At 43.3% G+C, this 27,410-nt stretch overlaps 1 protein-coding gene across 1 annotated transcript in view; it reads right to left on the bottom strand.

The window, feature by feature from the left end:
• Window positions 1-16,279, bottom strand: part of LOC115101167 (T-box transcription factor TBX5-A-like) — a 43,019-nt gene extending 26,740 nt beyond the window's left edge. Inside the window, exon 1 of the mRNA XM_065004774.1 lies at window positions 16,005-16,279. The gene's annotated coding sequence lies outside the window, so the exon portion shown is untranslated. The remainder of the gene's footprint in view (window positions 1-16,004) is intronic.
• Between the last annotated feature and the right edge of the window lie 11,131 nt (window positions 16,280-27,410).

Here is a 27,410-nt window from a genome sequence, read left to right as displayed (position 1 = left end):
TTGAAACTCATAGTTTACAGGCCACATCAGGCCTGCAAGTAGGGTTGAAAAATTCCACAAACTTTCCAAATTCTTCCAAACAGGATTCCTGCAAATCCTGGGAAATTTACTGGAGTTTTGCAACCCAAACTGTAAATCACATTATGCTGGATTGCAAAATGATGCCTAGCCAGTGTTTGTCATGCCTGCTCCCGCTCCCTTTATCTGGCGCTCGAGGGCGCACACCTGTCACCATCGTTACGCGCATCAGCGCTTCATCAGACCCACCTGGACTCTTTTACCTTATTGATTGTCTCCACTATATCTGTCACTTCCTCAGTTTAATCCCTTTGTCTGTATTAATGTAGTTTTGTTCCACTTGGTCCAGACACTGTCCTTGTTTTGTTTCTTGTTCATTATTTATTAAATATTCACTCTGTCCTCTTAGAATGCAGACACCATTATTGGAAGCATCAGGGATTTTTGTTGTTGTTCTTGTTGGGGTTGATGGGGGTGCCTCAGCTGGCTCGTCGGGCTTCCATGCCGTAGCTGGCCCAAGAGAGTTTCTTGCCTTGGTTGCCTCGGCAGGCTCCCAAACCATGTCACGCCTCAGCCGTCTCGTCGGGCTCCCACGCCTCAGCTGGCTTATCAGGCTCCCATCCCACATCATGCCTCAGCCGGCTCGTCGGGCTTCCACACGGCTCCCATGCCTCAGCCGGGTAGTCCGGGTGGCGCCCTCTCTGGCGCCAGGTGGCCCATCATTACGCACACTTGCCACCATCGTTACGCACATCAGCGCTTCATGGGACTCACCTGGACTCCATTACCTTATTGATTGCCTCCCCTATATCTGTCACTTCCTCAGTTTATTATATTTGCTTATATATACACTGTATATAGGTAAACAAAATACATTTGAACTCAGTTTTTCATAATTCCTAACATTTAATCCAAGTAAAAATTCCCTGTTTTAGGTTTGTTAGGATCACCACTTTTATTTATTTTTTTAAATATATTTTATTTTTTGAATTTGACCCCTTTTTCTCCCCAATTTCATGGTATCCCAATTGTTTTTAGTAGCTACTATCTTGTCTCATCACTGCAACTCCTGTACGGGCTCGGGAGAGATGAAGGTTGAAAGTCATGCGTCCTCCGATACACAACCCAACCAAGCCGCACTGCTTCTTAACACAGCGCGCATCCAACCCGGAAGCCAGCCGCACCTTGGTTGGCGTGCGTTGCACCCGGCCCGCCACAGGAGTCGCTGGTGTGTGATGAGACAAGGATATCCCTACCGGCCAAGCCCTCCCTAACCCAGACGACCCTGGGCAATTGTGCGTCGCCCCACGGACCTCCCGGTTGTGGCAGGTTGTGACAGAGCCTGGGCACGAACCCAGGGTCTCTGGTGGCGCAGCAGTACAGCGCCCTTGACCACTGTGCCACCCGGGAGGCCCTGGATCACCACTTTATTGTAAGAATGTGAAATGTCAGAATATTAGTAGAGAGAATGATTTATTTCAGCTTTTACTTCTTTCATCGCATTGCCAGTGGATCAGAAGTTTACTACATACACTCAATTAGTATTGTGTAGCATTGCCTTTAAATAGTTTAACCTGGGTCAAACGTTTCAGGTAGCCTTCCACAAGCTTCCCACAATAAGTTGTGTGAATTTTGGCCAATTCCTCCTGACAGAGCTGTTGTACCTGAGTCAGGCTTGTAGGGCTCCTTGCTCGCACACGCTTTTTCAGTTCTGCCCACATATTTTCCATAGGATTGAGGTCAGGGCTTTGTGATGACCAATCCAATACCATGACTTTGTTGTCCTCAAGCCATTTTGCCACAACTTTGGAAGTATGCTTGGGGTCATTGTCCATTTGGAAGACCCATTTGCGACCAAGCTTTAACTTCCTTTGACTGATGTCTTGAGATGTTGCTTCAATATATCCACATAATTGTCCTTCCTCATTGTAGTATCCTTAGAGGTTTCTTAGATTGATGACTCATGACACGTAAGTACGGTTTATTATTTAATTGTAACTTAGAATAACATTCTCTAATGCACCTGGCTTAAGCTACCTGAAGCTTTCTTAAATCACGTTTATATAGGCAGATATAGGAAATGGATAAGGATAGCGAAAAGCAAACCTCCATCTTGAGTCAATACTGCCATCTATTGGTAAACATAATTATACCAGGTTACTACATGCCCCCCCTTAAAGCTAATAACCCAACTTATTTCCTTTGAGCTATGCTATTTTCATATTTACATTATTTCAAAACATGCTCTCCTTTAGGATCTGAAAAAGCCTGGCGGACGTCTCTCTCTAATAGAGCGTCTCGGAGGTGGTGTAGCTGGTGCCACCAGCTCTTCACCCCTTGATGGTGAAACAAAGTCCTTTTGTGGAGACTTTCACATGAGGTCGTCCCGGACGGGTGGTTTCAAAAAGTTGAGCATTGTTGGTCTCAGGTGGTTTGTCCAACTGCAACTCTGGGGAACGTTCCAATGTCCTGTCCTGCTTGTTTAAGCATTGATCCAGATGGAACTGGAATTCTAACTCGGATCTGATCCACGTGTCTCCTTAGTCTTGGTCCACTTCTAATGATCACAGTATGAGATACTGGTCCTGAGCAATCCTCAATGGTAGCTGGAATCCATTTAGGACCAAACCCATAGTTTCTTGTATAGACATCATCTCCAGGTGAGAAACTTCTAAGTTTGGCTCAGGTTGTCATGGTTACATGTTTGATTCCATTTGCTTTTGTTGTATTTTCATTTTCAGCTATGGTCTGATGAGATCTAAGGTTGACCTTAACCTCCTTGACATCAACATTTCTGCAGGTGACAACCCAGTTGTAGCTTGAGGAGTAATCCTGTAGCTAAAACAAGAATCTTGACACCTTTGTTTCAATGCTGGGCCCTTGCATCTTCCTCAGTGGTGAGTCTGTAAAAGTTTGTCTTATGGTGCCAAGCCAAATTTCTTCAGCCTCCTGAGGTTAAGGAGGCGCTGTTTGCGCCTTCTTCACCACACTGTCTGTGTGGGTGGACCATTTCAGTTTGCCCGTGATGTGTACGCCGAGGAACTTAAAAATGTCCACTTTCTCCACTACTGTCCCATCGATGTGGATAGGGGGGTGCTCCCTCTGCTGTTTCCTGATGTCCAAGACAATCTCATTTGTTTTGTTGAGGTTGAGTGTGAGGTTATTTTTCTGACACCACACTCCGAGGGCCCTCACCTCCTCCCTGTAGGCCATCTCGTCGTTGTTGGTAATCAAGCCTACCACTGTAGTGTTGTCTGCAACTTGATGATTGAGTTGGAGGCATGCATGGCCACGCAGTCATGGGTGAACAGGGAGTACAGGAGAAGACCGAGAACGCACCCTTGTGGGGCCCCAGTGTTGAGGATCAGTGGGGTGATGTTTCCTACCCTCACCATCTGGGAGCGGCCCGTCAGAAATTCCAGGACCCAATTGCACAGGGCCATCTGCACATGCTGCACATGCTCAAAGCGAGCAAATAAGTTGTTTAATTTGTCTGGGAGCAAGAGGTCGGTGTCAGTGCCCGGGGCTGGTTTTATTGGCGAGTAGTATACACGGGAGCGGTGACCAATGTACCCGTCTACAGAGCCTGACCAGAAGACCGCTCCGTTTGCCCCTTCTGCTGCACCGTTGTTTTTGGTCGCCTACTGGGATCAGATCCATTGTCCTGGGTGGTGATCCGAACAGGGGATCCGCTTTGGGAAAGTCGTAATCTTGGTCGTAATGTTGGTAAGTTGACGTTGCTCTTATATCCAATAGTTCTTCCCAGCTGTATGTAATAAGACTTCAGATTTTCTGGGGTAACAATGTAAGAAATAATACATAAAGAAATAAGAGCTGTCGTGAGAGAGCTGTCATGGTATCGGCTTAAGGGGGAATATACACAGCTGTGACAATGACTGAAGAGAATTCTCTCAGGAGGTAATGCAGTCGGCTTTTGATTGTGAGGTATTCTAGGTCAGGTGAACAAAAGGACTTGAGTTCTTCTACTGAGAATACAGCTGGCTGTATGGACAGGGACAGTATATCCGGAGAAAGCAAAATGTCAAGAGAATCAAGTGGGGTGAATACTTTCTGAAGGCCCTGTCTGAAACTTGCCATCCTAGAAGTATTTTGAGTGACTTCAAAATTAGGGATGTGGTGTTACTGATGATTTGTTGCCACAGATGGTTTGTTTACATAGCAGGTTAGGATAATTAACTTGGCAGGTTGGGATAATTAACGTGGCAGGTTAGGATAATTAACTTGGCAGGTTGGGATAATTAACGTGGCAGGTTAGGATAATTAACTTGGCAGGTTGGGATAATTAACGTGGCAGGTTAGGATAATTAACGTGGCAGGTTGGGATAATTAACGTGGCAGGTTAGGATAATTAACTTGGCAGGCTGGGATAATTAACGTGGCAGGTTGGGCGAATTAACACAACAGGTTAGGAGAATGAAGTTAAAGTTAGGAAAATGATTGAGGCTTAGCTACAATGCTACAGTTGTCAACAACTGTTGTCCCCGACACAACCAATTTATGGAGCTGAAGGCTTACTTCATCTAGTCACAATAGTAGAAATGCAAATAAACTAACGGTGGCGGACAAATCATCAGTATCATAACATCGGAGCCAGTGGTGTATTGCAGGCATTGTGTATTCTCACTTCTTAATCCTCGAAATGTGTATCAAAGTAGTGTAGTGGAGGTATATGCTGTATCAATTAATAAGGCTGATGGAACAGATCAGAATATTTAGTTTAAAATGTTGATAAACTATTTTTCTTTACTTTCTAGGCACAGCAATGTGTACATGGTAAACCTACACACAGATGTTCAAAAATGCAATTAGCAGGAAAACACCTTTCTAAAATGCACACCGTGCACATGCAAGCAGTTTCATGGACAGAGATGGACAGAAACCCAGCCTGAAACCCCAGACAGCAAGCAATGCAGGTGTAGAAGCACGGTGGCTAGGAAAAACTCCCTAGAAAGGCCAAAACCTAGGAAGAAACCTAGAGAGGAAACAGGCTATGAGGGGTGGCCAGTCCTCTTCTGGTTGTGCCGGGTGGAGATTATAACAGAGCATGGCCAAGATGTTCAAATGTTCATAAATGACCAGCATGGTCAAAATAATAATAATCACAGTAGTTGTCGAGGGTGCATCAAGTCAGCACCTCAGGAGTAAATGTCAGTTGGCTTTTCATAGCCGATATCAGTTAGACGTTTAGAAAGGGGGAGGTTCAAAGATGCTGCAACCATCATGGGTTGCTAATGTGACTAGGATAATGCCTTTGGCTGCTAGACAATGAAAGAAAGTTGAATGAAAACCAATAGAACAGGAGAACGCATTTGATTGCACTAGATGCTCCCTCTGCTGTTTCCTGTAGTCCATGATCAGCTCTATCATTTTGTTGACATTGAGAGAGAGGTTATTTTCCTGTTCCCACTCTGCCAGGGCCCTCACCTCCTCCCTGTAGGCTGTCTCGTCATTGTTGGTAATCAGTCCTACTACTGTTGTATGGTCTGCGAACTTTGTCATTGATTTGGATGCGTGCGTGGCCGTGCAGTCATGGGTGAAAAGGGAGTACAGGAGGGGGCTGAGCCAGCACCCTTGTGGGGCCCCTGTGTCGAGGATCAGCGAGGTGGAGGGGTTGTTTCCTACCTTCACCACCTGGGGGCGGCCTGTCAGGAAGTCCAGGACCCAGTTGCACAGGGTGGGGTTCAGAACCAGGGCCCTTAGCTTAATGATGAGTTTGGAGGGTACTATGGTGTTGAAGGCTGAACTATAGTCAATGAACAGCATTTTGACGTAGGTATTCCTCTTGTCTAGATGGGATAGGGCAGTGTGCAGTGCAATGGTGATTGCATCATCTGTGGATCTATTGCGGTGGTAAGCAAATTGAAGTGGGTTTAGTGTGTCAGGTAAGGTAGAGGTGATATGATCCTTAACTAGCCTCTCAAAGCATGTCATGATGACAGAAGTGAGTGCTACAGTTATCTTTGCTTTCTTGGGTACAGGAACAATGGTGGACATCTTGAAACAAGTGGGGACAGCAGACTGGGATAGGGAGAGATTGAATATGTCTGTAAACACTCCAGCCAGCTGGTCTGCGCATGCTCTGAGGAAGCGGCTAGGTATGCCATCTGGGCCGGCAGCCTTCCGAGGGTTAACATGCTGAAATGACTTACTCACGTCAGCCACGGAGAACGAGAGCCCACAGTCCTTGGGAGCGGTCTGCGTCGGTGGCACTGTGTTATCCTCAAAGCGGGTGAAGAAGGTGTTTAGCTTGTCTGGGAGCAAGACTTCGGTGTCCGCGACATGGCTGGTTTTCCCTTTGTAATCCGTGATTGTCTGTAGACCCTGCCACAGACGTCTCGTGTCTGAGCCGTTGAATTGCGACTCCACTCTGTGTCTGTACTGATGTTTTGCCTGTTTGATTGTTTTATGGGGGGAATAACGACACTATTGATTTTCAACCATATTCCAGTCACCTTGCCAGGGTTAAATGCAGTGGTTCGTGCATTCAGTTTTGCACGAATTCTGCCATCTATTTCTGATTTGGGTAGGTTTTAATAATCACCTCTGGAACAACATCCTCTACACTTCCTGATGAACTCAGTCAGTGTCTGTGTAAGTGTCGATGTTATTCTCAGAGGCAAACAATCTCGAAGCATGGATACCGATCGGTCAGACCAGCTTTGAATAGACCTTTGCATGGGTACTTCCTGTTTGAGTTTCTGCTTACAGAGATTAAAGGAAGGGAGGAGCAAATTGGAGTAATACTCTGATTTGCCGAAGGGAGGGCGGGGGAGGGCCTTGTAGGCAGCTCGAAAAGGCGAGTAGCAGTGATCCCTAAATGAGTGTTTTCTATAAACGAGTACTACAGTCAATGTGTTGATAGATCTTCAGTCGCATTATCCTCAAATTTGCTTTGTTAAAATCCCCTCCTACAATAAATGCGGCCTCAGGATATTTGGTTTCCAGTTTGCATAAAGTCCAGTTTAGTTCCTCGAAGGCTACACTGTAGTTTCAGTATAGTTCATGTTGTAGGTATGCTTGTAATCGTTAAGGACTGGGGAGTTTTTGTGATAAAAAATAAAAGGAATGGAGCTAAGCTCAGGCGAAATCCTAGAGGAAAACCTGGTTCAGTCTGCTTTCCATCAGACACTGTGTTACGGCTGTTGTCGGAATGAGACCAAAGTGCAGCGTGGTAAGCGTTCATTATTTTTAATAAACTGAACACCGCAACAAAATAACAAAGTAGAAAAACAAAAGCGCACAGTTCTGTCAGGCAACAAAACAGCTAAACAGAAAATAACTCCCCACAAAACCCAAACGGAAAATCACAATTTATATATGATCCCTAATCAGAGACAATGATAGACAGCTGCCTCTGATTGGGAACCACACTAGGCAAAAACAACAAAGAAATAGAAAACATAGATTCTCCCACCCGAGTCACACCCTGACCTAACCAAACATAGAGAATAAATAAGGATCTCTAAGGTCAGGGCGTGACAGTACCCCTCCCAAAGGTGCGGACTCCGGCCGCAAACCTGAACCTATAGGGGAGGGTACGGGTGGGCATTTTCTCTCGGTGGGGGGTCCGGTGCGGGAAACAGACCACGCCCCACTTTAGGCTCCCCCCACTTCGGTGGCGCCTCCGGTGCAGGGATCGTCGCCGGGACCTCTGGACCGTAGATCATCGCCAGAGGCTCTGGACTGCAGACTGCCGCTGGGGGCTCGGGACTGGGGATCGCTGCTGGAGGCTCCGGACTGGGGACCGTCGCTGGAGGCTCTAGACTGTGGACCGTCTCTGCAGGCTCCGGACTGGGGACTGTCGTTGGAGGCTCTGTGCCATGGATCATCACTGGAGGCTTTGTGCCATGGATCATCACTGGAGGCTTCGGGCCATGGATCATCACTGGAGGCTTCGGGCCATGGATCATCACTGGAGGCTTCGGGCCATGGATCATCACTGGAGGCTTCATGCCATGGATCATCACTGGAGGCTTCGGGCCATGGATTATCACTGGAGGCTTCGTACGTGGAGCCGGAACAGGTCTCACCGGACTGAGGAGACGTACTGGAAGCCTGGTGCGTGGAGCTGCCACAGGGCTTACTAGGCTGGGGAGACATACTGGAGGCCTGGTACGTGGAACCGGAACAGGTCTCATCGGACTGGGGAGATGCACTGGAAGCCTGGTGCGTGGAGCAGGCACGCACCGGATACACTGGGCCGTGGAGGAGCACTGGAGGTCTCAAGCGTAGAGCTGGCACAACCCGTCCTGGCTGGATGGTTACTTTCGCCCGGCAAATGCAGGGTGCTAGCACAGGACGCACTGGGCTGTGCAGACGCACCGGAGACACAGTGCGCAGAGCCGGCGCAGGATATCCTGGGCTGAAGAGATGCACTGGAGGCCAGAAGGGCTGAGTCGGCACCATCCATCCTGGCTGGATGCCCAATCTAGCCCGGCCAATGCGGGGAGCTGGAATATAGCGCACCGGGCTGTGACTGCGCACTGGAGACATGGTGCGCATCACCGCATAACACGGTGCCCGACCGGTCACACGCTCCCCACGGTAAGCATGAGGAGTTGGCTCAGGTCTAAACCCTGACTCCGCCAATCTGCCCGTGTGCCCCCCCCAAAAAAGTTTTTGGAGCTGCCTCTTGGGCTTCCGTGCTAGCTGTGACCCCTTGTATAGTTGCTCCCTCCTTGCTGCCTCTGTCTGCTCCCATGGGAGGCGATCCCTCCCAGCCAGAATCTCCTCCCACGTGGTGGGGAGTTCTGTTACATCTGTCGTTAGTGGTAGAATGACCGTACCATGGTGCAGCGTGGTAGGCGTCCATGATTATCCACAACACCGCAACAAAATAACAAAGTACAAAAAACGAAAGCGCACAGTTCTGTCAGGCAACAAAACAGCTAAACAGAAATTAACTCCCTACAAAACCCAAACGGAAAATGACAATTTATATATGCTCCCAAATCAGAGACAACGATAGACAGCTGCCTCTGATTGGGAACCACACTAGGCAAAAACAACAAAGAAATAGAAAACATAGATTCTCCCACCAGAGTCACACCCTGACCTAACCAAACATAGAGAATAAATAAGGATCTCTAAGGTCAGGGCATGACACACTGGGAGATTAACTAACCTTTCAGCAGGACATTAACTTAAAACACAAGAACAAATCTACACTGGAGTTGCTTACCAAGAAGACAGCGAAAGATCCTGCATGCCAGAGTTACAGTTTTGACTTAAATCTGCTTGAAAATTTATGGCAAGACCTGAAAATGGTTGTTTAGCTAGGATCAATACCAGTTTGACAGAGCTTGAATCATTTTGAAAAGAGTAACGGGCAAATATTGTACAATCCAATTTTTCAAAGCTCTTAGAGACTTACCCAGAAAGACTCATAACTGTAATGGCTGCCAAATGTGATTCTAACATGTAGTGACTCAGGGGTGTGAATACTTACGTAAATGAGATATTTCTGTGTTTCATTTTCAAGAGATTTGCCGACATTTCAACAATTCTTCACGTTGTCATTATGGGGTATTGTGTGTAGATGGATAAGATACAGGCTGAATTCAAATGATTTAAAAAATGTAACACAACAGAATGTGGAATAAGTCAAGGGCTATGAAGGGACTTTACATAGTGAAGGGACTGTACATAGTGAGTCTTTCTGGGTACTGTACATAGTGATCGATATAGCAGCGGAAATAAATTTAGGGTGAGTCGTAAGGCAAAATTGGATTTTGCCACGTCGTTTTGGTATGTTTTGCCCTGTAGTCACTGACAGTTTGGAAGCCTTTGTTAAGGCCTCTAGATGTGCAAGTGATAAAAAAAACACCAAATATTAACTTATGCTGCAATGTGTAAACACATTACCAAGCAGCCAAGCAGCTCGCACCAATCACATTACGGTAAAATACTGTGAAATACAAACCCCATCTCCCCTCTATTAATGTCATTCGCTCATCCATTAATTAATACATGTTTTACTGTATATTAGTCCATTCTCTGCTATTTTACTGTGTGCCATCATGACAAAGTACTTGCTTTAATTCTGTGTTTAGATTACAGTAGTGCAATACGAAATACAGTAACTTACTTCGCACTGGCTGCCTGTAAGTTGCAGTCAAATTCACAGCAACCCCTTTACAGTTTAACGCAGGTATATTTACCATGTTATTGCCTGCAGAAGAGACCACGGGGAGCTGAAAACGCAACTTAATCAAAGCATTATGTCTAGGTATGTTCTGAATGTTGTATTAACAAATGTTGTACCGATTCCCTTTTAATTGTTCTTTCTAGTGCATTGATGATTTCTAACGCACTGGTTATGGGATTGGTCATTATAGTAAAGGAATAGGGTCATCTACTGGTGGACGTAGTTAAAGTGAAATTGAATCAATAAAATAACTGTAAAACTGTCAAGAAAGGAAACAAGTCAAGTGTAAAATGTGGTAGATCAGAAAGCACTTTGAGGTACCGGTACTGCATAGCAACAGATTGCATTTCAATGTGCATATATTAACAACATTATTACTGTAATCTTATGCGCTCCAAACCTCAGATAATCATGTATAGCACAGTCAGAACAAAAAAAAGGTTGTTACATGTGTAATTACACTGTAACTAGTATTGTAGTTAATTGTAATACCTCATAGTTACACTGTAATAACATGTAACTAACTGGTGGTAATTGGTGGCTTGTTAGCGTGCTTGTTACAAATGGGAAAGTTTCCACAAAAATTCACCAATTTAGGGTTTTGTTTCTTTTCAGCTGCATCCAAATCAGTAACAACTGTCACAAGGTTGTAACCTCTCATGGACAGATGCACTGGGTGTCTAAGATTAGCAAGGTTGGAGGCTCAATAGGCTTTAATTACCTACTTGTGAATGCGCAGAACACCAATCTCAACGTCAACAGTAAAGAGGCGACTCCGGGATGCTGGCTTTCTAGGCAGAGTTGCAAAGAAAAAGCCATATCTCAGACTGGCCAATACAAAGAAAAGATTAAGATGGGCAAAATAACACAGACACTGGACAGAGGAACTCTGCCAAGAAGGCCAGCATCCCAGAGTCGCCTCTTCACTGTTGACATTGAGACTGGTGTTTTGCGGGGACTATTTAATGAAGCTGCCAGTTGAGGACTTGTGAGGCGTCTGTTTCTCAAACTAGACACTCTAATGTACTTTTCCTCTTGTTCAGTTGTGCACCGGGGCCTCTCACTCCTCTTTCTATTCTGGTTAGAGCCAGTTTGCGCTGTTCTGTGAAGGGAGTAGTACACAGCATTGTACGAGATCCTCAGTTTCTTGGCAATTTCTCGCATGGAATAGCCTTCATTTCTCAGAACAAGAATAGACTGACAAGTTTCAGACAAAAGTCCTTTGTTTCTAGCCATTTTGGGCCTGTAATCGAACCCACAAATGCTGATGTTCCAGATACTCAACTAGTCTAAAGAAGGCCAGTTTTATAGCTTCTTTAATCAGAACAACAGTTTTCAGCTGTGCTAACATAATTGAAAAAGGGTTTTCTAAATTCACAGAGGAGGGTGGTCTTCCCCTTCCTCCTCACAATCCATTAGCCTTTTAAAATGATAAACTTGGATTAGCTAACCAGACGTGCCATTGGAACACAGGAGTGATGGTTGCTGATAATGGGCATCTGTACGCCTATGTATATATTCCATTAAAATCAGCCTTTTCCAGCTGCAATAGTCATTTACAACATTAACAATGTCTACAGTGTATTTCTGATCAATTTGAAGTTATTTTAAAGGCCAAAAAATGTGCTTTTCTTTCAAAGACAAGGACTTCTCTAAATGACCCCAAACTTTTGAATGATGTACTCTTTTTAAACCTAGTGTACTAGGTTTGATGACATAATTAGCTAGCTAGCTAGCTAGCTAGCTAACGTAATACCCTTGGGTACCATACGGATACCCCGAGAACAAGGATCAGAGAAGATAAGACCATCGAGCCCAGCTAGGTAGCTATTTGCCAGCTTTAAGTAGCTAGGTGGCTAATGTTAGCTGTCAAGGCATGGACAGTCTATTCTGTACTGTAGATGCAGTGGTGCAAAGTACTTAGGAAAAATAAACAAGTAGGCTTTTGGGGTATCTGTATTTTAGTTTACCATTTATAATTTACAACTTTTACTCCGCTACATGCCTGAAGAAAATAATATACTTTTTACTCCATACATTTTCCCTGACACCCAAAAGTTACATTTTGAATGCTTAGCAGGACAAGAAAATTGTTAAATTCATGCACTTATCAAGAGAACATCCCTGGTCATCCCTACTGCCTCTGATCTGGTGGACTAACTAAACACAAATACTTTGTTTGTAAATGATGTCTGAATGTTGTAGTGTGCCCCTGGCTATCCGTAAATTAAAAACACAAGATCATGCCGTCTGGTTTGCTTAATATAGGTTATTTATACTTTTACTTTTGATAAATAAGTATATTTTAGCAATTGCATTTACTTTTGAGACTTAAGTATATTCAAATAATCAAATACTTTTAGACTTTTACTCTAGTAGCATTTTACTGGGCGACTTTCACTGTCACCAAGTCAGTGTTAACACAAATTGTAGGCATGTTCAAGGTCTTCGTTATTTTGAACGAGTTTCATAGATGGGCAGATCTTGACGTGATGCCGCCTGGGATAAATAAACAAGTGCAACAGTGTGTCCCATCCAAAAGTGAGAATGCGGTTCCACCAGTAGACCTCTGCAAGGTTACATGACAACATAAGAGGTTGTCTTATGACCATTTTAAGTGCATTTATAAACCATTATTTAACCAAGTTAAATAGGCCCCCTAATTTGGCAAGTACTGAATGACGATCTCTCAATTTTAGCCATAACTGTTTACTAATTTGTAAATGCTTTGAGATTGATGCTTAATAAAGTCATCCACCCATTGTCAAGCCCTGCCCTCCTTAGCTACTGTTGCTTTCCAGGTCAAATACACTGTTAAATGGTTTAACAATAAAACAGGTTTTTGCTATAGCGCTCATAAGCTCCCATGAATTTCAACAGCTGGACGAAGGCCTGGGTATCAGACTCCCAGAGCCCTTTATAGCAGAGTTGTGTCAATGAGGTGGTTGGTTTTCAATTGGCTAACACTTATAAAATCGGAATCTTGAACATTTGTAACAAGCACGGTAACAAGCATTCGTTGTTACACCACTGTAATTAAAGACTGCAATTACCACCAGATACATGTTGTTACTACAGTGTAACTATTAATTATTACAATTAATTACAATACTTGTTACAGTGTAATTACATATGTAAACTACATTGTAATAAGGTATATTTAGGTATGCAAAAGTTACAAAAACCAAACAAATCAGAAATACCAAAAAATGTTTTTATAGCTGCAAAGGTCAGCAACTACTCCAGCCTTAGACTATAACCCTGCATTATAAAGAATTAAATCAAGCTGCTCCTGCCAAGCTGTTCATCAGAGCACCAAGCATTATTCAAAAACCAACGTGCCTCAAATCCTTAATTGATAACAAATGACGATAATGCAAGTTCCCTCCAAATACAGAACTACAAATCCCATCCACCCATGCAATTATCACGGGTTGGCGGGTTGGCCAAAATCTCATATCCTGTTAGGTTGAGGCTGTCATCTGCTTTCCCAGTGTTGAAAGGCACAAATAAGTACATGGAAAGTCTAGACAGAATGAAATACTGAAGGGGATTGGCTACATAAGAACAAATTCTTATTTACAATTGACGGCCTAGGAACAGTGGGTTAATTGCCTTGTTCAGGGGCAGAACGACAGATTTTTACCTTGTCAGCTCAGGGATTCAATCTTGCAAACTTTCGGTTACTAGTCCAACACTCTAACCACTAATCTACCTGCCGCCCCAAATAATGTGTTAGACATAGTTTCATGGCCGTAGTGTCGCTCCAGTCGGTTTCAGTCTTGCAGAATGACTGGAAAGTGATGTGTCCTGATTGATGCCTCATTTGTCTGTGGGCCTTATGCCTTCCTTCCTGATTAGATCCCATCACAGAGTCTCCTTCTGCCACCAGGGTTCTTCCAGCTCCAGGCCTGTCTAAGGAAGGGGGTGACCCACCGAACCCTCCCCAGAATGGGTGGACCCTACATGGCCAAAGATAGCTCTATGCTCAGCCTTCCACTATGGCCCCTCTCTCCCCCCTCTTCCTCCTCCCGAGAGTTTACGGTTGTTCCACTGGAGACAGGGATGATAAGTTATCTGGGGCCGCACGGCACTGCAGCGTTCAGAGGCAGAGTCCCCCACACCTCCAGCCTGGCTCTGAGTTCTGCAGGCAGCACGGGGCCCTGGGCTCAAGGGTGGTTGGGGCTGGGCTGACACATTTCTGTTAACAATCACATCACACACAGGGACCCACATTCCGACTTCCTGATCCCTTTCTCTTCCCCATCTCTCCTTCACAGCCTTCCTCTTCCCCCAGCTGGCTCTCAGTGGAACTGTGCAGCCATTGGTCAGACATAGAGCAAATCAAAAATGTGGATTCCTGCATTAATAATAAAATAAGTATCATAATAATATTACAGGTAATTACAATATTATTAATTACTAGCACATTTTAAATTCACGGTTTCCTTATCATCATTTCGATTTATTTGATTGCATCTTCTGCCATGATTTCCCCCTTAATTATGTGACAGAATTGTCCATGTCGTGTACTCTGCTGCTCTCTATTGGTCCTTCACTCTTAGTTCATTGGCTTGTGAAATAGAGAACAGACAGACCAAACAACTAATGTTGGCTGAGGACAGTACCAAAATGGACGTCAATAATTGAATCAAGATAGAAAGCAGACATGACACTGCAGACATCACAAAAGGTGTTCAGTTATCAAGCTAGGGATCACAATGGAAATAAGTCTGTCTTTTTGTGTGATACCGCTGACACGTTTAAAAAATATGTTTTTACTGGCAAATAAAATCAATCAATCAAGTAAGCAATAAATAGGCCAATACAACATGCATACTTGAGACATGAGTTGGATGCAGCCCCTACCTGAATGATGTTTTGGAAGTTCTATCAGATGGGCACTATAGGGATCACTAGGAATAAGATATCCACTGCCAACCATACATTCTCTATTCTTCCCAAGTTTGGAAGTAGCAAGTTAGACATCAGTGTGTACGGATGAGGGCTACTAGTGGGTGGCACACACACACAGAACACAGTTAGAGAAGCCTGGATAAGGTGAGTTGTGTGGGAACATTCTGGTGTGGTATGGGAAACTTCTGGTGTGGTCTGTCTGGTCTTGTCCAGTCTAGGCAGTCCTTACAGGGATTGGGGTCTGGGGGTCATCCTCTCTCACCTACCGCTAGGGTTCATCACTATTTGGACCCCACTGCACAACCTTTCACATTTCCAGAGCACAAATCATGACTGTCTGCAAGCCTCACTACCCCAAAACTCCAGGTAGGCCGAGATTTCGCTTTGAACCATTGACATCAGATCAACTTAAACACCACAATCAATAGGCCAATAGGGTAGTTGAGGGGGATCTTCCTTCATCTAATCACTGTGGTCATGCTGATTTAATCAACTCCTTTCCTGAATAAAGAAAGGGCAAGTGACATAGTGCTCGAGGACCTCCTCGGTTTAGAAAATGTAAACGAAACAATAGGCTACTCACCAGACAGGTGGTCTTGATCAGGGCCTAGTTTCCCAGTTGTGATGTAACTTAAACATTAGAATGATCATACCAGATGCATCGTTATTTAGGAGCCAATGTTTTAAGTGTTTCCCAAACAAGCGCGTGGAGAGAATGTTCGCTAAGTGCGTCAGACCATGTGTAGATACTGATAGGATCGAAGGAAAAGCAGCGCTGCTCTGGAACCAGATCTTACCTTAGCATTAGAAGTATTCCACAATACTGACGATGGATCAGCTACTAGAGAAATTTTACTACCTATGGCTGCAAATAGCTATTGAAGCGGTTTATTATGCTTACCCAATTACAATGCACTGGATCACAGATTAGGCACTTCATTGCGCACATGTTGTCACACATCATGAAATACTTGAGACAAAAATGACAGACAGTATCCTAGTCGCAAAATAGAACTCAATTGATTGACCATTAAATTAATTTCAATATGATTGAAATAGGCTGTATAGGCCCAATCAACTTCACTTGTTTGTAACAATTTAAAATAGGCTACTTTGGCAACTTTTGATGAGTTCCGGAGTGGTGATTCAGAGTCCCATAAGGCAGCACACAATTGGCCCAGCGTCCTGGGTATGACACTTGCTCTAACATGCTCTGTCAACTGTGGGACCTTATATAGACAGCTGTGTGCCTTTCCAAATCATGTCCAATCAAATGAATCTACCGCAGGTGGACTCCAATAAAGTAGTAGAAACATCTCAAGGATGTTCAATGGAAACAGGATGCACCAGAGCTCAATTTCAAGTCTCATAGCAAATAGTCTGAATCCTTATGTCCATAAAGTATTTCTGTTTTTTATTTTCAATAAATTAGTAAAACTTTTAACCTGTTTTAGTTTTGTTATTATGGGGTATTGTGTGTAGGTTGCCGATGAAAATAGTTTATTTAATCCATTTTAGAATAAGGCTGAAATTTAACAAAGTGTGGAAAAGTCAACGAGTCTGAATACTTTCCGAAGGCACTGTAAAAGCCACTATCAGAAAAAAACAGTAGGCTGGGCAACACCTTCTACTGGATCATTTATCTATCTACAGCTATTTTTTGGTCTCCGATCCAGGGGTTTAACCAAGCCCCGTCTTTTATATTTGTCACTGACTATTACCAATGTGCTGTTGAGAGATCTCCACCTAAAAACAAAATAGATTCACTGTTGCTGTCAAAGTCATTCAAAATGGTTTAACAGAGCCAATTAAATGTAACCGTACTTTATCTCATAAATCATTTATGATGCTAATTAGGCCTTTTATCAACAGCTACTGGTGTAAAGCTCGCCGCCATTGGACTCTGTAGTAGTGGAAACGCGTTCTCTGGAGTGATGAATCAGACTTCACTATCTGGCAGTCCAACGGATTCATCTGGGTTGTTGGATGCCAGGAGAACGCTACCTGACCCAATGCATAGTGCCAACTGTAAAGTTTGGTGGCGGAGGAATAATGGTCTAGAGCTGTTTTCATGGTTCAGGCTAGGTCCCTTAGTTTTATTGAAGGGAAATTTTAATGCTACGGGATTCTAGACCATTCTATGCTTCCAACTTTGTGGCAACAGTTTGGGGAAGGCCCTTTCCTGTTTCAGTACGACAGCTTATTACACAGCATACACCTGGTATTACTTTCTTAGCTACAGTATACATATCTCCCTGGCATATCACATCTTTCATGCAGCAGCATACAAGACATTTTTGGACTCACCTTGTTGTGCTGTGCTCACTTGAACAGGAAGCTGGTGCGGTGGTCCTTCGTGGGAGAATTTTGTAATCAAAGTCTGGCATTCTCTGGATTTATGCTGCTGGAAACAAAAAAAAAAACAAGGTTGAATCATGATGACGTCAGTGATCTTCAGTTTGAAACTCTAGAAAGAAGCCTTAGTTCCCGACTAGCAATTCCGAGTTGGATGATGACCGTTCAAAATGTATTTTCCCAGTCGGAGCTAGTTTTTTTCAGAGTTCCCAGTTGTCTTGAATTTATTGAAGTCTGAGATTTCCCAGTTCTGAGTTTCCAGTTGCTTTGAGCATGCAGAAGTCATGCTGGAGTGACAGCATGGCCAATGTTAAGTGTTTATAATTTTAATCTTGGAAAAGAGACCCTTAAAGCCTTACTTGGACCACACACCAACTCCACTGAATAGCAGGCTACTGATATCTTTGCAATGCTTGCAGCCACTGATTCCTTCCAAACCATTTGTTGTTGAATTTGCAATTTCCAACTTGTTGTGTAATGTTTATCTTCAATGGCCGATGAGCACCGATATGTTTTTTTAATTTGACCGATTTCGTCATATCCAATTGTTAGTAGTTACTATCTTGTCTCATCACTACAACTCCCGTATGGGCTCGGGAGAGATGAAGGTCGAAAGCCATGCATCCTCCGAAACACAACCCAACCCAACCAAGCCGCACTGCTTTTTAACACAGCACGCATCCAACCTGGAAGCCAGCCAATGTGTCAGAGGAAACACCATGCACCTGGTTAGCGTGCACTGCGCCCGGCCCGCCACAGGAGTCGCTAGTGCGCGATGAGACAAGGATATCCCTACCGGCCAAACCCTCCCTAACCCAGACGAAAGCTAGGCCAATTGTGCGTCGCCCCACGGACCTCCCGGTCGCGGCCGGCTGCGACAGAGCCTGGGCACGAACCCAGAGTCTCTGTTGGCACAGCTAGCACTGTGATGCAGTGCCCTAGACCACTGCGCCACCACCTGCACTGATATGTTTTATCTATAAATTATCTTCATTATTTGAAAAGGATTTGCCAGTAGATTGTCGACTTGATTCATGATGATGACTGCTAGCTAAGATTTTGAAAGTATGATGTTGACATGATCAGTCCAATCAAAGCTACTGTAGATATAACGTGATTTGACATAATTTTATCTGTGGTCAATGAGTCTTCTTGGATGGACACCTCTAATGTAACTCTATGGCAGCACCCAAGGGGCTTCAATTTTCGAGCTCTACCCGTAGATTTTGCGGTGACGTAGTGTCCCCATGAGTGACAGAACACTGAGCCAATCAAGGCGCAACTAGAGAACATGACCAACCCCTAAGCTCTGTATTTTCCGCTGGCTGCCCCACCACCACAGAAAGCTCTGAGCTAGGCTGAAACACCTGCATTTTGGAGCTGCCTTACTCAAGAAAGCAAAAAATATGTATGCGGCTTTATTAACTCAATGATTTTAGATTTTTTTTTTACATTGTTTGCAAATTTATATGTAACACGTATTAATGGCAAAATAACATGCAAAACATATTTTATGTAGCTAAACAGGTGGGGCTCAAAACAGGTGGGGCAGAATGACGGGTTGCCACTGAATGACATGGTGATATCTTTAGTTGATTTCACGTTGAATTCACGTTAGTTTACAACTCAACTAACAGTAAATCAAAATTAGACGTTGAACATACTTCTGTGCCCAGTGGGATTGAATTGTATTTGGTTGAAAATGTAACAAAATATCAACATTTAGGAGGAGCAGTAGGAGATGTATCTACTGCTTGGATAGATCCCATTGACTTAATCTGGCTTTAATTGCAGTTTGTTGGCAAATTAATAATTGGTAGTTTGGATTCACGTTTCCATCTCAACCAAAAAATCTAAGTTAAAGAATAAGACTAAATCAAACAAAACTTTAAATTAACTTGGACAATCCTTTCACATATAGGCCTATTATTGCAGTAGGCCTAAAGCCATACCCTAGATTGCTGGAGCGATCTCTGGTTGAACATGAACGTCTCTCAAAGCGTTTCAGACGATTGAAATAGGCTACAGTGTGAATTATATTTATTCCAAAAGAACATGCTCAGTTCTTCATGAAAAGAAGGAAATCCAGTGAATGTGTCATCAAGGTAGGAAGGTGGGGTGAGAGGTGAGAGGTGAGAGGGCCAAAGTTGTTGTCACGCCACACGCTTCACACGACTTTCATGGTAAAGAGCTGTGTGTGTTTGTGTGTCAGTCAGTGTGTGCGTGTGCTAGCCTACAACTCCCCTCTAATCTAGCCAGTGGTTGTGTATGAAGTGCCGTTGATGCTGGAGACTATTAGACCTCTGAGGAGATGGAGATTTGCCTTCACTCATTCCCAGCAGCTCATCTACAGAAGGAGATGAAGGGAGAGATTAGACCCTTCTGTGGCAGGGGGAGGATTCCGTGGCCAGGCTAGGCTGAAACTCCTTCAAAACCAGGGCTGTCTAAAAAGCATGTAAAAGAACCCATTTAGCACAGCAGAAGTAGCAGTGGCTTTAAATGTGAATTTCACTGTAGGCCTACATCATGCGACACATACATGTTGCATGCAATGATGCAAATACATGCATGTAGTCTGGGATTTCCAAATCATGAAGATGTTTCAATGATGTAATGTTGTCTATGCTACCCCACTCTTCGTAGGTTTGTCTAAAATTGTTTGTGTTTGGTCAAATAAATCTTCAAAGGCTAAACAAGATAAAAACGCTTAGTTAGTCTTGAATCTTTAAAGAAAACGTATTTGGAAGGCTAGATTGTAATTCATTCCTGGGGGACCCTCAGGTTGTGCATACTTTTATTCTAGCCCTGCACCAACACACCTGATTTGACTACCCAACCTATCACCAAACCCTTGATTTGTTGAGTTAGGAGTTTAAGTACTGCGCTATAACAGAAATATGCACACCCTGAGGGGTCCACAATGACTGATTTGAGAAACGCTGGATTAGATTTCCAAAGTGTTTTGATGCATATTAACATGAGCTGACTTTGTGTTTTTACACAGATTTCTGGAAAATGTATATACACATATTCATAGACAGTTCACACTATATTGAGACTCTGAGACGCTCGTTTGAGTAAATATAGTAAACGTTTGATTACATTTTTGGGACACTGAATTCAAAATGTGATCTAATGTCTCCACCACGTGGTTTCAGATGGTATCACTTAATTAGTCACAAGCATTACTGATTCCAACGATGTTAATCCTTTGTTATTTTACTACCTCATGTTTTCGTTTCATGGGATCATAAATGAGTTTACATTGTTTTCATGTAAATCATCTAATCCAGTCACGATTTGTAATTAGGTAAGTTGTATATTTGAAGCATGGAGACAATAATAATGGCAGGACTAGGATTTCATTTATTACATTTGGTCTCTCTTGAAATAGGATATTGACCAAAGGTTGTGCGACTTTGGTTTGGAGCTTTAGGCTTACAACGTAGTGACTACTATTTTTGAACCACCTAGGCAACATCATATCTACTGCGACCAAGGAAAATGCTGCCCCCTACCGTCTACCACAGTAATACCAGGTGCAGGCATCTTTGGTTTTCAATGGTGGCCTCCTAATCCATCCAATAGCTAACTGTGATCTGTCATGCTTAGCTCCAAGCAGTTGGCAACTCGGTGACATGGTGAAGGCCTCCACATTACACTGACTGTCCATAAATACATTTATGGAAACAGTGCCACTGTTCGCCCCATGGCTGTAGTTATTGTTATTGTTTTGTTGACGAAGCGGTGGCCCAACGTGGTAAAAAAATAAATTGCAGTACATGTGTTGCTGTTCGTTGTTTGCAGTAACTTCTTTGTTGTTGTTGTTGTAATATTGCAAATAGACGTAAGGAGTTTCACCATTAAGGACTCCAGCTTTAATCAAGTTATCTGTTTGTCATTGTTGCACCTGGATAAAGCCTGTTGTTTTCAGCATTTCATTGTCATTCAAAGTATTGTTCCATACTAAGTACTAAATCAATTCCATCCTTCTAGTTGTCTGTTAATGCTATGTTTCTATTAATGGCTGGCAGTTATGAGGTGGCTGACAGGCACAGAGGGAAAAGATTGCTGTTCATTAAAGCCTATTATAAACCGTGTGGATTGAGCCCTGAATGCTGATTGGCTGAAAGCCTTGGTATTTCAGACCGTATACCAAGGGTATGACCCCAAAATATGTTTTACTCAAATCAAATCAAATTGTATTGGTCACATGGTTAGCAGATGTTAATGCAAGTGTAGCGGAATTCTTGTGCTTCTAGTTACGACAGTGCAGTAATATCTAACAAGTAATCTAACAAATTCACAACGACTACATTATACACAAAATGTAAGGGGATGGAATAAGAATATGTACATATAAATATATGGATGCGCGATGGCCGTGCGGCATAGGCAAGATGCAGTAGATGGTATAAAATACAGTATATACATATGAGATGAGTAATGTAGGATATGTAAACATTATTAAAGTGGCATTATTTAAAGTGACACCTTTATTAAATCCATTTATTAAAGTCGCCAGTGATTTCAGTCTGTATGTTGGCAGCAGCCTCTCTATGTTAGTGATGGCTATTTAACAATTGAGATAGAAGCTGTTTTTCAGTCTCTCGGTCCCAGCTTTGATGCACCTGTACTGACCTCGCCTTCTGGATGATAGCGGGGTGAACAGGCAGTGGCTCGGGTGGTTGTTGTCCTTGATGATCTTTTTGGCCTTCCTGTGACATCGGGTGCTGTGACACCACGCTGTCTATGTGGGTGGACCATTTCAGTTTGTCTGTGATGTATACGCAGCGGAAATTAAAACTTCCCACCTTCTCCACTACTGCCTGACGATGTGTATACGGGGGTGCTCCCTCTGCTGTTTCCTGAAGTCCACGATCATCTCCTTTGTTTTGATGACATTGAGTGAGAGGTTATTTTCCTGACACCACACTCCGAGGGCTGTCACCTCCTCCATGTAGGCTGTCTCGTCATTGTTGGAAATCAAAGCCAACTACTGTTGTGTCATCTGCAAACTTGATGATTGAGTAGGAGGCGTGCATGGCCATGCAGTCATGGGTGAACAAGGAGTACAGGAGAGGGCTGAGAACACACCCTTGTGGGGCCCCAGTGTTGAGGGTCAGTGAAGTGGAGATGTTGTTTCCTACATTCACCACCCGGAGGCGGCCCGACTGGAAACAGTTCTAATTACGTTGGAAACCAGTTTATAATAGCAATAAGGCACTTCTGGGGTTTGTGGTATATGGCCAATATACCATGGCTCCGCGTTGTGTCGTGTATAAGAACAGCCCTTAGCCGTGGTATATTGGTCATATACCACACCCCCTCTTGCCTTATTGCTGAAGTATAAAGTATGCATGTGTGTCATCGGTAATTTTGAGGAAAAGGAAGATAAGTCACTATTTATCGATGCCAATTTATATATATTTCTCTCTGTTTTGCATTTCAATTCTGAAAAGGTTATGTTTTTTCACAACTACACATGGTTTGCTTACCTGAGGAATTCATGATACCAGATGCTCATTACACATCACATTACGATGCATTCAGCTATCTTCTCTGGTTGCATTTAGGAGGGAACGAATGTCCAAAACAAGAAACAGCTTACCCACACTAAACACATCCATTTTCCATTCTCTGCTTGTTAGTGAAAATGCTTATCATCAACATAACACAATATGTGTTTTATTACTCTGACTAATCAAGCAGGTGTGAAATTAAGTTGAATTGTGTCAGTCTAAACAAGTAATCAGCAATGTAAAAACTATATAGATAGAACAACTGTCTCTATGGTAAAAACGACCTATTACTGACTCTAGCCTGAACCCCTCCTGAGGTCTCTTTAATGATTTGTTTGGACATATCTGTGACCATTTTTTTTTTTACTGTTTCCATTTATTGATTTCATTCAGTTCTTTATTTTTATGGCCTACAGGTATCACTTAAAGATGCATGTGTGACTTCATGCCATCAGCTGGTTAAGGTAGGTCAGAGGATCATGATCGTGCTGCTGAGCGCATTCTCTGATAGGATGTCATGAGGAACAATTGTGCTTCATATATTCTATTGCGATTATAATTATGGCCTTACATTCAATTCAAAAATCAAATTATATGCTGAATACAACAGGCGTAGACTTTACCGTGAAATACTTACTTTACAAGCCCTTTCCCAATAATGCAGAGTTAAAAAGTAGAAAGAATTTGCACACAATAAAAAAATGAAATAGTGAAACAATAAAATAACAATAACAAGACTATACACAAGGAGTACCAGTACCCAATCAATGTGCAGGAGTATGAGGTAGTTGATGTAATTGAGGTAATATGTACATGTAAGTAGGGGTAAAAGGGACTAGGCAATCAAGATAGACAATAAACAGAGTAGTAGCAGCGTATGTGAAGAGTGTGAAAGTATGTCTATGTGTGAGTGTGTGTGACGTCAATTGCATGTGTGTGAGTGTGTTTTGTGTGAGCGTATGTAGTGTTTGTGTGTGTACGTGTGAGTTGGAGTGTCAGTGTAGTATGTGTGAGTGTGTGGGTAGAGTCCAGTGAGTGTACATAGAGCCGGTGCAAGAGAGTCAGTTCAAATTAAAAGGGGTCAATGCAAATAGTCATGGTAGCCATTTGATTAACTGTTCAGCAGTCTTTTGGCTTGAGGGTAGAAGCTGTTCAACAGCCATTTTGGTCCCAGACTTGGCAATTCTTTGGACCTTCCTCTGACACCGCCTGGTGTAGAGGTCCTGGATGGCAGGGAGCTCGGCCCCAGTGATGTACTGGGTCATACGCACTACCTCTGTAGCGCCTTGCGGTCGGATGCCAAGCAGTTGCCATACTAAGCAGTGATGCAGCCAGTCAAGATGCTCTCAATGGTGCAGCTGCATAACTTTTTGAGGGTCTGAAGGACCAAGCCAAATCTTTCAGCGCCCTGAGGGGGAAAATAAGTTATCGTGCCATCTTCACGACTGTGTTGGTGTGTTTGGACCATGATAGGTCCTTAGTGATGTGGACACCGAGGAACTTGATGCTCTCGACCCGCTCCACTAAAGCCCCGTCACTGTTAATGGGGGCTTTCTCGGCCCTCCATTTCCTGTAGTCCATGATCAGAACCTTTGTCTTGCTGACGTTGAGGGAGAGGTTGTTGTCCAGTCAGCACCCTGCCAGGTCTCTAACTTCCTCCCTTTAGGCTGTCTCATCGTCGTTGGTCAGAGAGAGGTTGAAAATGTCAGTGAAGACACTTGCCAGCTGGTCAGTGCATACTCTGAGTATGCATCCTGTTAATCCGTTTGGCCCTACGGCCTTGTGAATGCTAACCTGTTTAAAGGCCTTACTCACATCGGCTAAAGAAAGCGTGCTCACACAGTCGTCCGGAACAGCTGGTGTTGCTAGTCTCGACGCGAGTATTGAAGGCATTTAGCTCTTTTGGTAGGCTCGCGTCACTGGGCAGGCCTCTGCTACGTTTCCCTTTGTAATTCATAATAGTTTGCAAGCCCTGCCACATTCGACAAGTGTCAGAGACTGTGTATTACAATTCAATCTCAGAAACTAATGTTATGCGCAGACGATTGCGTACTTTCCCACGATTGTCAATATCCTCAAAGCATCAAAGCCTTTCTCCATCATTTCCCTCGTGGGGTAATACTGTGCAACACTGACAGGTTACATTTGCATAACGCTAGTTCGGTTCCTTTGAACTCCTGAGCTTTAACGTCACATTCTCTCTGATGTTCTCATACCTCGCCCAATCATTTTCTTTCTTCTCTAAGGCAAGGAGTACTATCAGTTGCCAGTGTTCTGTACATCTAGAACACCATAATACATGACCACTTATCACTATTTAACCTGGTTTGCTTTGTCAAGACTACAAATGATCACCTTAGGGCTTCAGGAAAAGGCCTCTGCTGTGAATCTTGAACACAAGTTGAAATGAAGATTTTTTTCCCCCTTTACAACCATTTTATAGTGTTTCTTCAAAATGTTCAAAAATGTTCTCAAACAAATATGAAGCTTGAATTTTTTATTTTTTATTTTTTTTATCCTACATCAATGTCAATTGGTTTCTCATCAGTTTAGACACTGTTTCCTGCGTTAGTGTTCCCTTTTTGTCAACCAAAGCAAAAAATAGTGTGGTGGGATATAGGAAAGGTACAAGGAGTTACATGTAGAAAGAGTCAGGCATGTGAAAACACAACACAACTTCTCGTAGGCCCTAGGGCTCAAGGGGTTAATTCCATTCTCTTTATCTTGGCTTATATCAGTGAAGGTTTTCTTATGTTGATGTGCTGCCAGATGCAGCTGAGTGGATTGGGTGAGTCACTAGTGATGATAGATATTGTATCTAAGTGATCCATCAACCACTGTTGTCATGAGGGAGAGAAAACTTGTTTGTGTTGCTTATGTTGGCCACAAGTTAAGGTGCAGTCAAATCAAATCAAATTCAAGTTTATTGGTTGCGTACACAGATTTATAGATGCTATCCAACAGCGCAGTAATAACTAGAAATAAAAAATGAAACAATACACACATAATGTAGAAATTAAGAAATATCAGAACGAGCAATGTCAGAGACCAGAATATCAATATATATACATATAATGGTGTGCGAAGATAGTAACGACAGTATATGAAAAGAAAAGGTATGTACAGTAGTAGTTATATACTGTAGGATGAGCCATGACTAGATTAAGCAACAAGGCACAAGGAGGTGTGGTATATGGCCAAAATACCACAGCTAAAGGCTGTTCTTATGCATGACACAACGCGAGGTGCCTGGATACAGCCCTAAGCTGTGGTATATTGGCCACATATCGCAAGCCCCCCCGAGGTGCCTTATTGCTATTATATTATATTTGGGGCGGCATGGTAGCCTAGTGGTTAGAGTGTTGGACTAGTAACCGGAAGGTTGCAAGTTCAAAACCCCGAGCTGACAAGGTACAAATCTGTCTTTCTGCCCCTGAACAGGCAGTTAACCCACTGTTCCTAGGCTGTCATTGAAAATAAGAATGTGTTCTTAACTGACTTGCCTGGTTAAATAAAAAAATAAATAAACTGGTTACCAACATAACTAGAGCAGTAAAAATAAATGTTTTGTCATACCCGTGGTTTACTGTCTGATATACCACGGCTGTCAGCCAATCAGCATTCAGGGTTTGAACCACCCAGTTTATAATACAGTATATACAGTGCATTCGGAAAGTATTCAGACCACTTGACTTTTTCCACATTTTGTTACGTTACAGCCTTATTCTAAAATGAATTAAATAGTTTTGTCCCCTCATCAATCTACACACAATACCCCATAATGACAAAGCAAAACAGGTTTTTAGAATAAACTGAAATATCAAATTTACATAAGTAGTCAGACTCTTTACTCAGTACTTTGTTTAAGCACCTTCGGCAGCGATTACAGCCTCGTGTCTTCTTGGGTATGACGCTACAAGCTTGGCACATCTGTATTCTTTTCTGCAAATCCTCTCAAGCTCTGTCAGGTTGGATCGGGAGCGTAGCTGCACAGCTTTTTTCAGGTATCTCCAGAGATGTTTGATCGGGTTCAAGTCCGGTCTCTGGCTGGGCCACTCAGGAATATTCAAGGACTTGTCCCTAAGCCACTCCTGCGTTGTCTTGGCTGTGTGCTTAGGGTCGCTGTCCTGTTGGAGAGTGAACCTTCGCCCCAGTCTGAGCTCCTGAGTGCTCTGGAGTAGATTTGAATCTCTCTGTACTTTGCTATGTTTATCCTTCCCTTAATCCTGACTAGTCTCCCAGTCCCTGTCGCTGAAAAACATCCCACAGCATGATGCTACCACAACCATGCTTTACCATAGGGATGGTGCCAGGTTTCCTCCAGACGTGACGCTTAGCATTCAGGCCAAAGAGTTCAATCTTGGTTTCATCAGACCAGATCATCTTGTTTCTTATGGTCTGAGAGTTCTTTAGGTAACATGTTAAATTAG

The sequence above is a fragment of the Oncorhynchus nerka genome, linkage group LG19, assembly GCF_034236695.1.
Source record: "Oncorhynchus nerka isolate Pitt River linkage group LG19, Oner_Uvic_2.0, whole genome shotgun sequence".
In the NCBI taxonomy this organism is placed as follows: Eukaryota; Metazoa; Chordata; class Actinopteri; order Salmoniformes; family Salmonidae; genus Oncorhynchus; species Oncorhynchus nerka.
The sequence above is the reverse complement of the archived record's forward strand: the minus strand, read 5'-3'. Positions and strand labels throughout refer to the sequence as shown.